The sequence below is a fragment of the Sus scrofa genome, chromosome 9 (genome assembly GCF_000003025.6).
Source record: "Sus scrofa isolate TJ Tabasco breed Duroc chromosome 9, Sscrofa11.1, whole genome shotgun sequence".
NCBI classification, from domain to species: domain Eukaryota; kingdom Metazoa; phylum Chordata; class Mammalia; order Artiodactyla; family Suidae; genus Sus; species Sus scrofa.
Window position 1 is genome coordinate 87,507,671 of NC_010451.4, and position 15,696 is coordinate 87,523,366.

Genomic DNA, 15,696 nt, shown 5'->3' on the forward strand with positions numbered 1-15,696 from the left:
TTCTTCTAGATAATGTTTTGTCCCTATGGATAAAATGACTTTAAATTCAACAGTATGAACAATGGAATGTACTTTATCGTATTGTTGAAGATTTTTTCCTGGCTTGTTTCTTCAAAGCTTTTAGAAATTTCAACCCCCTCTGTGTATGAGGTGTTGCTAATTCATACAGATCATGTTAAGCATCATTTTCACTCATGTGCTAGAAAAATATCTGATTAAAAGATCATTGACAATAGGAAGCCCAATCTTCCTAGCAGATTACACAGTGCAATTCAAAAAATTATTAATTTAATAAATTCTTATTTAATAAAAGTGCATGACTAATGGAAATGAATCTGAGAAAGAATAGGTGTGCATATATATTTATAACTGAAGCACTTTGCTGTATACCTGAGACATTGTAAATCTACTATACTTCATTAAAAAAAGTAATTTCACAATTAAAAAAGTGTATGAGGAGATTTCCCATTGAAGATCAGCGGAAATGAGCTCAACTAGTATCCGTGAGGGCACAGGTTTGATCCCGGTCCCCACTGCTCAGTGGGCTAAGGATCTGCCGTTGTCGTGAACTGTGGTGTAGGTTGCAGAACAGCTCGGATCTGATGTTGCTGTGGTACCAGCTGTGGTTCTGATTCGACTCCTAGCCTGGGAACTTCCATCTGCTGTACCTGTGTCCCTAAAAAAAAAAAAAAAAAAAAAAAATGTATAAGGGAGTTCTCCGATATGGTTCAGCGGGTTAAGAACCTAATGTCTCTGTGAGGATTCAGGTTTGATCCCTGCCTGGCGTCACTCAGTGGGTTAAGGATCTGACATTGCCTCCACAAGCTACAGTGTAGTTTGCAAATGTGGCTCCAATCCGGTGTTGCCCTTGCTGTGGTGTAGGCCTCACCTCTAGCTCCAATTGGACTCCTGGCCAGGAAACTTCCATACGCTGCAGGTGCCCCTGTGAAAAAAAAAAAAAAAAAGTGTATGATATGTAAACCTAAAATTTTCTTAATATACTCTTAAAAGATACATGATTGTCCTCTAGTAAATTATTAGCTTTATTAATCAACAGAAGAATGGAAAAAAAAAAAGGACAATTTTTAAGTATAAGTGGACCAAAGAAGAAATTTGTATTAGCTTATTTCGATCCCCAGAGTATTGGATAATTCAACTTTATTTTATCTCTAGACTAAAGCCGTAAAGAATATGGTTATCATCGTGGTTTGACTAGGTGACTTGATTCTAGGTTTGTGCTGGATATCCCTTCATTCAGTATTTTTAATTGTATTTCACATATATTTTGGGGATTTTACTCCCCCTGCTGGCCCCTGGCATGCATTAGTTTTGAATCTTTTCCAAGGAATCTAGTTAAATCGTTCCTGTCTGTTTCCCTTCATGTCTCATGTTTGGTAATATTTATGTTCCAAACACAGCAGCAACTGTATAAGTTTAAGGGTAGATAAAGTTTTTAGGCACCATATTTTCTTTAAAAATTCCTAGAGAGGCTATAATACACTGATGCTAATTTAGAAAATACAGAAAAGGCATTCTGAATTTCTGAATGTTAACTATAATTGGTTTAATTAAAAGTCATTTGCTAAAGAAAAGTTATGTTTTTTTCATAATGAAGAAAGTTTCTTTCTCCCTTTAAGGATAGCAGTAATTGTGTTACAAAAAAGAAAACTGTGCTTTAAAAGATTCATAAAACCTTTGAAATAGATAGCTTGATGTTACAAATAAATGAAACTAGTTGATCTCAAAGTACATTGACAATGCTTTCGAACAAGGACCACCCATTGTCATTAAATCTTTTTCTTTTTTTTGCTTTTTAGGGCTGCAGCAGTGGCACATGGAGGTTCCCAGGCCAGGGATCAAAATCAAATCAGAGCTACAGATGTCGGCTTACATCACAGCCACAGACAGCAACGCCAGATCTGAGCCTCCTCTGCTACCTACACCACAGCTCTTGGCAACGCCAGATCCTTAACCCACTGAATGAGGCCAGGGATCAAACCTGCAACCTCATGGATCCTAGTCGGATTCGTTTTCACTGGACCATGATGGGGAACTCCATCATTAAATCTTTATAACTTTCTTTATGAGAGAATTTGGATAATTTAACTAGCTGATTTCAAAGTACATTTACATTTTGCTTTTGTTGGATGCCTCAACTTCCCTCTTACAGCTTAACTTTTTTCCCTGTTATTTTTGTTGGTCTAAAAGATGAATATGAATATTTCCTGAGAGCTATTTGTTTTAGGCTGAAGAGTTGCTAAAACATTGTTCTTTTGTTGTTATTAAAAGAAAAAAAAACCTTCTGACCAAGAAATTGTATTTTTTAGTAAGAATACCTTCAGAATCTTTTTCCCACCTTGAAATTTGTAGAATGGTGCTGTTTTTGATAGCTAATGGTCAATAGGATTGGAAGATACTTTCATCTCACATATTCATAATAGACATCTGTATGTTTGATTAGTCACTCTCATCGTTAATATTCACTGAAATCTCAAAGCAAGAGAAGATGGAAATACCCCATTATTTGCTTGGGAGTCAGAGGATGATAGTTAAAATTATTTTTCTTGGTCCAAGGAGAATAGAATAGCCAGGCCACCACTTTACTTTTTTCCTGTGTCCAGAGTTTTTCCTAATTCATTCGTGTGCCACAAAGATAACATACAACGGGATGGGAGTTTTAAAAACTGCTCTTGTTTGTTCTCTGCATCATGCGGAATGAATATTTTTTAGCTCTTCTTTTTAGAATGCAAAACTTTGTGAGAAAAAATGTAGTAATTCACCGTTTTAATGTAAAGTCATCCAATCCTGGTTACCAGCACTGCAAAGTACATACCACCCAGCAGTTGCCAGAATATACAGCAATGTGTATTTTTAAAACATATTAAAAACTTTCCAAATGAAGTCTGTTTCCCAGTCTTACCGGAAAGTGGAAAGGAAAACGTGCACTTCGTCAGCAACATTCTAAATTATGTTACCGAGAAATAAGACATGAAGAAAAGTTTCTAGATACTGTGTGACCTTGATCACAATTCTGCAGGGGTTTAGGAGGGGATGCTTTTTATAATGAAGTCTATGTAAAAACGTCCAGTATTTGAAAATCCATCCATAAACATTTGCCTGGATTTGTAGCTCATAAATGGAAAGCAAAAATAAAACATCTTCCATGTACATTGTCTTTATTCCCATTCAGTTAAAATTAATAAGGACATTTTCAACATAGTTGATGTATTGCGACATTTAGAAGTCTGTGTATCAGAGCCCTATATCTGTGCAAAATAAAAGATAAGTATTGGGTTTTGAAATGGATAGAAGGGTGAAAGGGGTATATATTTTTACCTCTTTTTATGAGAGAAGATCTGGGTAGCAGTTATGGAAATGAAAGGACCATGGTACAGTAACTATCCACTATCTCAAAACTCCCTAAGTATATGGATCTTCTGGATTGTTTGTTAAAAATATCTATTTTGGAGTTCTCATTGTGGCTCAGCATGTTAAGAACCCAACATATTGTCTGTGAGGATGCAGGTTCGATTCCTGGGCCTGCTCAGTGGGTTATGGATCCGGCATTGCTGCAGCTGCAGCTCCAATTTAACTCCTAACCCAAGAACTTTCATATGCCACAGGTGCAGCCATAAAAAGAAAAAGAAGTCTATTTCTAGGCCGTTTCACAAAAGATTCTGGGTCCTGCACTGGGACATAGGAAAAAGATAATTCTTATCATTCAGAGAATTTGAGAAACATTTATCTGGCTTAGTAAATTGTAGAGGCCATAAAAGCATTTTAGACCTGAGATTTGGAGTAAAGATTCATATGCTCATTTAAGAAACATTCATTGAGCACTTACTGCAGACTAGGTTTGAGGACACTTTACTAGATGTGTAATTTAATCTTCACAATGGTACTGCAGTAAAAGCTATTATGACCATTTAAGTGGAGACTGAGATATGTCGTAAATAAGACAGGGTCTTAGAGCTATGACATTGAAGAAAAGAAATTAACTCAGATATGTTTGCCTTCAAGCACAAGTTCTGGTTACTATGTCATGTAAACCTTTCTGGTAAGTTGAGTACAATTAATTTTTCCCCAAGATTGGAAAGTGCAGTTCTCGCAATGGCTTCTCAGTGGCTTTCTTCTTACTCAGAATGAAGTTCAGAGCTCTTACATGGGCCCACAAAGCACTGAATGATACACCTTATGTGTTCAAGAACTTCTGATCTTCCTGTCCCCCCTGTCTGGAAGTAACTTACCCTGGATACACCACAGCTCTCCTCATCTCACCAGAGATGCTTTACCAGATCACCTTACATAAGAGCTTCCACACAGCTGTTGCCTTTTGCTGACATATACACACAGCCATTTGCCCTTCCTCCTTTCTGGCTGATTTTTCTGTAGCAGGAATCAATAGCTAACATGTACTAGGCACTTTAAAAGTTATTTTGCATTTTGTGTTTCTTCTTCTAAGTATAACACAAGTACTCAAGACAACAGGCTTATTTCAGTTCATTGCTGCATCCTCAGTACCTCACATGCAGCAAGGAAATATTTGAATATTAAACATTGAATTGGGGGACATATTTGATATTCTTTATATTAGTAATTTTATAATTTTCACAGCGTTACAGCCTCATAGATAATGTGTTAGTAATTATCCTAATATTATTGATATTAGCTGTACTCTGCATAACGAGTTCCTGACCAAAAAAATGTACCCTTAGATTTCACTTTTTGTACCAACAGGAATATCATTAGAAGAAAATGAAAAGTATTTTTCTAGATAGAATATCTAGAATGAAAGAGGGGTTTTGTGGGATTTTTTTTGCCACACCTATGGCACATGGAAATTCCTGCGTCAGGAATCCAGGGATTGAACCTGAGTAGCACCTGCCATCTACTCCACAACCCACAGCTGCGCTGGGCCACTGTCAAACTGCCAGTGCCACAGAGACAAGTTGGATCATTAACCCACTGTGCCACAGCGGGAACTCCTAAAATAGTTTTTTAAGAAGACTCCCTAACTCAAGTAACTTACTAGCTCTTCAGAAGTAATACGCAGTACATTTCATTTACTCTTTACTTTAGAAGCTACAGCAATAGAATGTATGTGAGGGAGTTCCCATCGTGGCGCAGTGGTTAACGAATCCGACTAGAAACCATGAGGTTGCGGGTTCGGTCCCTGCCCTCGCTCAGTGGGTTAACGATCCGGCGTTGCCATGAGCTGTGGTGTAGGTTGCAGGCGCAGCTCGGATCCCGCGTGGCTGTGGCTCTGGCGTAGGCCAGTGGCTACAGCTCCGATTCGACACCTAGCCTGGGAATCTCCATATGTCGCGGGAGCGGCCCAAAGAAATAGCAAAGACCAAAAAAAAAAAAAAAAAAAATGTATGTGAGGAGTGAGGATTAAGCATTACTCCAGTATTAGGAAGTACTCAACCTGCCGAGAAACTGTGTGCTAGCTCTGGTCTTTCATTATTAGTAGCAGTGTTATCATGTAAGTGTGGTGATGCTAATTCATTGGGTTTCTAGGCTTTTTTTAACCTGTTATTATTTTGGCTTTACTCTAGAATTTGCCCTGTGACAACTTGATATACAGGTGCCCAGAATTATGGTACATATATGTAACTTAGTGATTTAAGGGTAGTTAGCCACCTACCTTGTCTTTTCTCAAGTTCTAGCAACATTATTTCATTGATATCTTAAGTATTATTAATGCTAAGTTTTGAAAAATAGCTTATTTGAGGGAGAGAGTAGTTTTGAGTAGATTCCATGAAGCAAATCACAAAGAGAACTTGGGAGCAAATTGTATGTTGTCATTTGTGTAGTGTATCGTTTAGCAACTGTCAATGGCAACGTCCATCTAGCTTCCCTTATTCCCTAATTGATCAATTATGTATCTTCGTCAATACTGGTATTGTAATTTCTTCTTTCAGGTGTCTTTCTGTTTTTCCTTCCTTCTCATTCTCTCTTTTCTCCTCACTTTAAGCTGTTTTAAAAACTAATAATTTAGTGACACTTAAGATGCAAATCACTTTGGAAGTGAGAAGGTGTAAATTTATACATGTGTTAGGTGACAGGGGTTTCTAAGTCTGTCCCACTGGGGATGGTTAGTGCATTCCATAGCTATAAGAGAAAAATCCAAGTTTCCCAGAAATAAAGGTCAAGAGACATGGTACAACTTTTTTATTATTTGCTTTCAAAACAGAGGGGATATGATTTATGTAGGATATAAGCTTATGTCATAGCCGCGCAGGTGCTGCAGTGAAGCCGTGACCCTGGTCTAATCCCCATAACGACACTGGGCATTGACCACATTTGCTTTGTTGTTACCGAACTGCTTTCCCAGAGGCCTTTAAGTTTCTGAACCCAGCTGCTGGGTAGCTGGCCAGCTCATGGTTGGTGCAAGAACATTGTTTTTAAGTGCAACCTGAAGTACATTTTATAATCCCTGTCTGCATTAAATGACTGTTGGTTTGTGATGTTGCTTTTATGACTGAGTCTAAAGTCTTATATTAACTCTTTCTTTTTTAAAAAATGAATTTAGTATTTGCTTATAATTTTTTTCCACATTTCTTTCTCATTATAATGCATAAAATAATTATTTGTTTTGAAATATGGTGAGTAGCTTGATATTTAAGGATCAACTATATGTTTGATAACTGACTCTGATAAGTCCATGGCTGATTTACTTATGTAATTCATTTTTAATATTAGAAGATAGTTAATATTCTTCCATAATCTTTCAATATTTTCTGTGTTTTTTTACCTTCCCCCAAAGATTAATGACTTAGTAAATATTTGCAAGTCATCACGGAAAAATGATTTATAATTTCATTCATTCCTTCTTCCGGTATTTCCGTCTCCCAGGGTTTTAATACTTTTCAAGCTTTCTTTGTGCCATGGACTTTTAAAAAACTACCTGAAAGGTATTAACTTTATTTGAAATCTTATTAATACTTTTTATGATGCGAGAGGAAAATCTATATATGTAAGTTACCATTTAAGTTAAATTCAAGAAGTTAAAAATTAGGACTCTGGAGGCAAAGTCCTCGGGTTTGAGTCCCAGCTCCATCACATCCCAGCTCATAAACTTAAGCAGTTAGTTCACCTCTCTATGTCTCACTTGTAAAAGGTAGATGGTAGCAATAACACCTACCTCATAGGTGTTATGATAACTAAATAAGTCAATATTTACAATGGTCCACATAAATATTTTATAGAGAGATAAAGTTTAAATTTCCCAACAAAATGTTTGTGAAGAAATTCTTTTCATGTATGTGTTTTAAGTCATTCATACTGGTTACCACACTTTTGTCAGGAAATTATTAGTTTTGTCTAGAATCTTAAAATTTTTGAACTGATACAGAATAAAGGGAAAGTGAAAACCCACAAATTGTTCCTTATTTGTGGTGGTATGTGGGGCAGGAAGAGTTTATATAGCTTTGGAGAACAAAAGCTGAAGAAGAAAATAATTGAAAATAAATTGCTATTTTTCTCATAGTTGCTGTGAGTACCCTTCAAATTTTAGTTAAGTGATGACAATGTAATTAGACTGTACCATATTCAATTTTAAGTACTCATTTGTCATCCTTAAGGTTTCTCAGTTTTAGTAAGGCTTCCTTAGGCAACCTATATAGTCTCATTTCTCTGAAAATATTTAAATGACTTAATAGGCTCTTCTAAATAACAAACAATATTTAACATTTAGCAAAAGTTGAGGGAATTATTAGTTTTGAACAGAACAAAAGGGAATGAAATAAGATGGAAGAACCAAGAAAATGTAATAGTCCACTTAGGGGGAAATGGTAGGTTGATTTTAGATGTGTATTTTTTAAAGTATTTGAGATGGCAGGAGTTAAATAGTTTGCAAAGCGGATTACTCCAGCATAGTTCCTTGGTTCTTGCATTAATTGATTAAAAGTATTTGCCAAAGAATCACCTCTGGAGGGCAGTGCAGTCTTATATTTGTTGCAGGAGCCTCAGGTAGTTTGAAATTTTTCCTGAATTTCATTTCAAAGTTTCCTGGCCTTGTTAAGGTATGCATCACCCTTGTTTTAAATACTCGAAGGAGACATAAACATGAAAGTAAAGTCTTTTCTGCTAAGATGGTTAGCCTGTTAAATTGGAGTGGGGGAGTTACCTGAAAAAGGACTTTCAAATCCCTTATGAAAAATGTGTCAACATTGTTTACAGCAAACTGGTGAAGCTCAGTGTATAAATGAGGGGCCAACTGATATTTGTCTTTTTTCCCCTACTCGTTTCAGATACATGTGAACCTCAACTTAATTATCCTTTTTTGGTCTCTTCCTTACTCCAAAGTACAAATCTGTACCTTGTAAGGAAATCTGCTGTTGTCAAATCTGTTGACACTATATAGTATCCTGGAGAAGGTCAACCCTGCAGCCAGCAAAATATCTCCCAGTACCTTAACAAATCAGCAAAATATTTTGAGAAATTCCCTACTTTTCTGAACAAAATACCCTGATAGTTATTGGATTTGTCACAGCATCTAAGGTTTCTCTCATAACCATACTGACCTTCACGTGTTATCATATTACAAAACCAACTCTTTATGTAATCAAACCAAAGGAAGAATGCTTAATTAGCTATACATGACCCTCTGTTACAATACAGGCGTACCAAAGTTATTTTCTTCAGCACTATCTCACTATTGTATAAAGAAATGTCTTTACACAATAAGGCCTGGGCTATTTGAAGTCTCAGGAGTAAAGTAATATCAGGATTTTCTTTTTCCTCTGAAGGCTATTTGAAAGCTTTCAGCAGGGGGATACACCACATTTAAAGGTTGCCTAAAATCTCATAATTCCAAGTGTCATAGAATGTGTAGATTATGAAAGACTTTCCTCGTGAGCACAACTGTGCTTTTCAACCCTAAATCATGACATAGTCTTGTTATACCACAAAGAATTAGAGAATGTTAAGTAAATGACTTTTTTTCCCTCCCTCTGTGCCTCTGAGGATAGTTATTAATGTCGATTCTTGCCGCTGAGTGATCCTGAAGCTACTGTCACAACCTTTTTATTCCCTGAGTGCAAATGAATCCTTTATGAGGTAATTGAAGGAAATTGATGACATTATTTGCTGTATCTTGGGTATCAACAGCATATAAATGAAAAACACAGTTATCACTCTGACCAACACAGTTGGAGAAAGATCTCAAGCTGTTTCCTGCCTAAGCAGACTTGGCACTTTTGCATTTTATGTGAAGTAGCAAGTACACAACTTTTAAAATTATTAATGCCTAGTATTGGTTTACCATCATCTGGTGTAAGGGGTAAGTTTTTTAGAGACACAGAAAGCTTGAACTTTTTATTTTGATCCTCTGTGTTTATTTTAATGTATTCTTAACACTTGGAACAGTGACCAGTTTCATATTATTTTATTTTGAATGTTAGTATATGCACATTCTAAGCCAGTGATAGCTTTAACTTTTAATTTAAATCTCACTATTTGGACCACAGCAAATTCTGGCTTGTGTGTTTTAAGTGGGGAAAGGAAAAGCATAAAAAATAAATTTTTAAGAAATTTTAATACAGAGTATAGGTGAAGAATTATAATAGAAAACCTATTTTAAATCAGCACTACTGAATGAGCTACACTAAAATACTCTTAAATATAGCTTCTAGTTATTTTTCTTCTCAGTTATTACATTTACCACTTCATCGTGACCTTATTATGACCTTGTAGTTTATGGGCTAAAGGTAACCATTATGTAATAATGAAAATATGCAGACTGAGCTTTACCACCTAGAAAGAGTTGGTTTTTTTATATTTTGTTTAAATTAACACACTTTGCTGTTTATAAAACTCTGCTTCATGGTGCTTGAAAGAGGAGAGAAACATTAATCGCGATTAATGTGCAGTTTTGGGCTTTTAGAAACTGTGTTCAGTGGAGGTAAGTCAGTAGGTCTTGTTACATTAATTATAGTGGTTTGAGTCTCCACTGGTATTGATTCACAAAGATACACACTCTTCGTAACTTAATGCTTTGAAGTATAAATTGCTTAGGAAAAAAGGGAACCTAAAACTCAAACTATAAATACCCATCTTTGCTTTCTTGTTTGGTTTGATTTGTTTTACTTATCCAGACCTAAATTTATTCCACTTCCACCTTGCTGCAATCCCATTATCTGCCCTTCATGAAGTAGGTAATTTACCATTTGAATGGGGTGAGGCAGTAAAAAACAGAGCATACAAAATGTGTTAGAGGAGGTGAGCAAGTTCTTGGCACATAGGGCCTGAAGTGAATTGTTACCTTCTTTGAGAGCAGCCTTTGAATTTCTTCTGGCTTTGTTCTTAGACTTGGAAATGAACTAAAACCACACTTGGCCTTGAAGATCCACAAAGCATGCCATATAAGTAATTGTAAATTAATGATTAAAATTCCTGTCTGCCAATTGCCAGTCATACCACCAGTCATAGATGCATTCTTTACTCTTAAAAAGAAGTGAAGATAATTATCCTTGGTAAAATAACTTTCAGATAATACTGATTGTAAATGTTCACTGTGGGCTGTGTTCCAGGCACACATCTCAGCACCTTTACATCTGAAATAAACTCTTATTATCTCCATTATATGGGTGAGGAAGCTAAGATACAGAAACCTATGTGCCTTGTCCAGAATAACCTGGTAAATTGCAGGGCAGGGTGCCTTCTCCAAAGAAGCAGTCTATAGCTCCAGGGCTTAATCTCCAGAGAATCTGAGTTTTTGAGAGAATCTTCATTATCAGCATTCGGTCTGTGTCACACACCACAATTAAAAATGTTCTCACGGAATTCCAGTCATGGCTCAGTGGTTAAGGAATCTGAGTAGGAACTGTGAGGCTGTGGGTTTGATCCCTGGCCTCGCTCAGTGGGTTAATTATCTGTGTTGCCGTGAGCTGTGGTGTAGGTCGAAGATGTGGCTCCAATCCAGCATTGCTGGGCTCTGGTACAGGCTCGCAACTACAGCTCTGATTCGACCCCTAGCTTGGGAACCTCCATATGCCATGGGTGCGGCCCTAGAAAAGGCAAAAAGACAAAAAATAAATAAATAAATAAATAAATAAAATGTTCTCGACAGATTCAGAATGGAGATTTTTTTTAAAAAAGCTCATTAGCAAAGAATATTTAGAGAATAATTCAGGACTTTCCTATTTTTAATTGAAAATTGATTGCTCATATAATTATGGCAAATCTAAAAACCATTGATCCTTTACAAAACCTTGGGATGTGAATGAAACCTTATTTTGAAATAAGCAGGAAGAGAATAGGGTGGATGTTTAAAGGGGTAGAAGGAAAAAAAATAAAATAAAAAAAATAAAGGGGTAGAAGGAAAAAATTTCCAACCTAGAATTCTGTTGACTTGGGTGTTAAAAGTGTATCCATGGTCAATTTTCCCATAGATAATTAGAGACAAATTTAATATAACTGGGGAATGTTAAATACTCTCTGTGTGAGACATTGAAAAGTAGGTATTTACTTCTCAAAAGTTTGTTTTGGTAAGAGATTTAACCCCCTTTTCATGACATTGATCAAAAGCAGGACATTTTGAAGGACAAGCATTACAAAAGGAATTGTCTTGTTATGTTGTAGAGTATTTAATTCCAGACTTTCATATTTCAAAATTGAAATTAGATGCAAATCCATAGAGAAATGAAGTTGCTTAGCTGATTCCAAAGGCTGGAGAGGGAGTGGGTATTAGCTGTAAGTAGGCTGGCAGAAGGGATATTTTTGGGGGTGATGGAAATGTTCTGAAACTGGATTAGGGTGATAGTTGCACAACCTGGTTTAAATTTCATAAAAATAATCATTGAATTTATTACTTATTAATCTTAAAATGAATGAACTTATATAACCTCAATATTGTTGTTTTAAAATGAAGGTAACAAATTTAAAAAGAAAAGAAAGATTCAGATTGTTTTCAGAGGTTTATTTTTGCATCATATTCAGAATTTCCTCTTTCTAACAATTTATTTCTCAGATTTAAAGTCTGAATATAATTGATTAGCTCAAAAACAGTAAAGATAAAATAAACATGGGGGCCTCCCACCCTCCTTCTTTTTACTTTTTCCATCCTATTCCCCTCTTGAGTCATTTTCCTTGTAGCCTCTAGAGGGCAGCACATGTGTTTTTATTTGAAAGAACAGTGTCTTCTCGGAAGTCTTAACTTCCTCAAACAAAAAGCAGTAATTTGCAAGCAGTAGGAAAGTCAGATTGTTTTAGAGGAACTTTCTGATTTCAGGAGTCCATCATGAGGACCTCAACAGTTGAGGGTCTTCCTTCGTGACTTACTGGAATGAGTCATTTCTTTCTCCTTGTCAACTGTCCTTTCCACCTTTGGATATTTATGCCCTAGAAATTTCTTTTGGCTCTATCTACAGGGCCGTGTAGGAATAATTTCACTTGAGCCTTTCAAAATATTTTTCCTTTGGAAGGCTTGATTTTTAGGTAAAGACAATAAAGAACAAAATCAGTATTTGCACTTAGGGAGAGTGGGAAGATCCAGGAAATTGTGAACCTCGTAAAGTTGTAAGGTTATATTGGAAGAATTGGACCGACACAAGGCAAAAGCAATGCCACTATTCTCATCAGTGTATGAATGGTTAGAATGCAGGGCTTAAAAATCTGTAAGAATTATTTGAATTGTGAGGCATAAGCATTCTGGAATTTTTTTTTCCTGTTCTTTTTTTTCTTTCTCTTCCTTCCTTCCTTCTTTCCTTCCTACCTACCTTCCTTCCTTTTCTTTCTTGCCACACAAGCAGCATGTGGAGGTTCCTGGGCTAGAGATGGAACCCGAGCCACAGCAGTGACCTGAGCTGCTGCAGTGACAATACCAGATTCTTAACCCACTGTGCCACGAGGGAACTCCTGTTCTTTTCAAGCAACTATTATTAGTCTTGTGTAGAGTAGAAATCATCAAATAATAATTTAAAGGGTAAATTATTGGCATTTTAAGGAATGACTAGGCTCCTCTTATACCACAGTTGATGGCATTTTCCTTATGGTCACTTAAATTAAAAAATACTTGCAAAGTTATACTATTCTAGGGTCCCGTCAAGGCATAGGATTTATAGGCATTGATTTTTTTTAAACTTTATAATGATTTTTATTTTTTCCATTCTAGCTAGTTTATGGTGTTCTGTCAGTTTTCCACTGTACAGGAAGGTGAACCAGTTAAACATACATGTATATACATTCTAGCTTATAGGCACTGATTTTGATGTAGGGATCGGAAACAATTTTAGGCTCCCTGCGATGTGTCTCTACTCTGGTTCTGAAATTCTTCCTACATATACAACCCAGTTTATTTTAAAAAAGAGCGGACAAAAAAAAAAAAAAAAAAGAGAGAGAGAGAGAGAGAAATAGGAGTTCCTGTCATGGCTCAGCAATTATCGAACATGACTAGCATCCATGAAAACGTCGGTTTGATCCCTGGTCTCACTCAGCAGGTTGAGGATCTGGCATTGCTGTGAGCTGTGGTGTAGGTCACAGACATGGCTCGAATCCCGAGTTGCTATGGCTCTGGCAGTAGGCCGGCGGCTACAGCTCCGATTGGACCCTTAGCCTGGGAACCTCCATATGCCGTGGGTATGGCCCTAAAGAGACAGAAAGACCAAAAAAAAGAGAGCGAGAGAAATAACTTGAGAATTGTCTGAAATTTATGTTGAATGAATAGACCTCATAGTCCAATGATAAAAAATTAAATGAGTGAAATTAAGCATTAAATTAATTTCTTCTACTTCCAGTCTTCTTTTTCTCCTCTCCCTTTTCCTGTCTTCATTTCTCTCAGTAAACTTTGATTGCATGCTAATTGTTTGCTAGACCTTTTATTAGGTTCCACCTATGCAGTGGTAAAGACACAAGCATAGTTTAAAACTTTGTGGAATTATAGCCAGTGGGAAACGCAGACAAAACGAAAAGTAAATACATCATTTCTGAGAAGGAAAAGTGGCAGTGAGAGTAACTCTTGTGATCAACTTTTATGCTAAGTAGTCAGGAAAGCTCTTTCTGAGGAGATGAGGTTAGGTGACTCCAGCCACATAAAGGATTGGGGGAAGGGCTCTTCAGGAAGGGGATTAGCAGGTGACACATTCTAAGAACTAAGTGGGTGTCTAGGTATCTTGGTGTGAATGAGGAAGGGCGCTAAGATGCAGCTGGAGGGGTGATGGACCAGTTCAGAAAGGTCTCTGTGAAGAGCTTGGAGTTATTTCTAGGTGCAGTGATGGTTTTTAAAGAACAAAAGCAAAACAGTGGCATCATCATCTGATTTAGCTTTTTTTAAATAATGATTTTTATTTTTTCCATTACAGCTGGTTTACAGTGCTCTGTCAATTTTCTACTGTATAGCAAGGTGATCCAGTCACACATACCTGTATACATTCTTTTTTCTCACATTATCATGCTCCATCATAAGTAACTAGATATAGTTCCCATTGCTGTACAGCAGGATCTCATTGCTTATCTTTCCAAAGACAATAGTTTGCATGATTTAGCTTTTTAAGGGCTCATTCTGGCTGCTTCATGGAGAAGGGATTGGAGAGGGACTCAAGTGAATGTGGGAGTAGTAGGCAGTTGCAGAAATCTAGACAAAAGTAATTTTGTAACTGACTTTCACTTGCAAGTTGGGAGTAGAGGAAAAAGCTTTTTTTTTTTTCTGATTCTTTAAAGGTAAAGAGTTTTCAGCTTGTTAATCATGTAAACATTGAGAGAGCAGTTAATGACTGGTGGGATAGTAAAAAGTACTCTTAGAAACATTAATGTCTTGTGTTTCTAGTTTTATGTAAAATGACATTGATTGTGAAAAGTAGAGACAATCCAAACACCTTCAAATGATTGTTTTCTCTCTGAGGGTTTTAAAATTGCCGATGAAATATGGGAGAGGATGAGAACACTAAGAATTTGATAAGTATGTTTACATACCCCTTAATATTATTATGTTAGGAACTTCTATTTTAAACAAATATAGTGATAGACTGCTGAGACTTAAAATGTCCAAAAAAAAAAAAAAAAAAAACAGCAAAAACGCCCCCTGCGATTAATATTAAAAATGGGATTCCTGTTGCTCAGTAGGTGAAGAACGTGACCTAAACCTCCATGAGGATGCAGGTTTGATCCCTGGCCTCGCTCAGTGGGTTAAGGATCTGGTGTTACCTCAAACTGTAGTTTAGGTCACAGATATGGCTCTGTTCCAGTGTTGCTGTGGCTGTGGCATAGACATCAACAGCTCTGGGAACTTCCACATGCTACAGGTGCAACCATAAAAAGAAAAACAAAAAACTTCCAAGGAGACTTCCTGCATGTGTATCTACAAATACATATATACTTTTGCTCATGAATGCCTAAAGTATTTCAGTAATATGTTAAAATAAAATGAACTTATACATTCGTGAATACTGCTTAGCTGTTGTATAAGTGTATATTGGTGATCTTGATATGAGCAGAAACGATATGGAAAACAGCATTTGAGATATTATGTACTTACCACATAAGACTCCTTTCTGCTGAGGTGGCTAATATGATGTGTAATGCTAAAAATAAAAGTATCACATATCTCCATTGCAGGACCTCTGAGGGACAGAGCACAGACAAACTCCATCCAGCATCATCCAGCGTCATCAACCCCCCACTCCCCCCATTCAAAGTCAGGAATGTAGTGCTAACAGAGCTGAAGGGCTCAGGTGGAGGCCAGCTACTTAGGTCTAC

The 15,696-nt window shown here is 36.6% G+C and overlaps 1 protein-coding gene across 31 annotated transcripts in view; it reads left to right on the plus strand.

The window, feature by feature from the left end:
• Window positions 1–15,696, plus strand: part of HDAC9 (histone deacetylase 9) — a 1,028,404-nt gene that overhangs the window by 343,271 nt on the left and 669,437 nt on the right. The gene's annotated exons all lie outside the window — the stretch shown is intronic.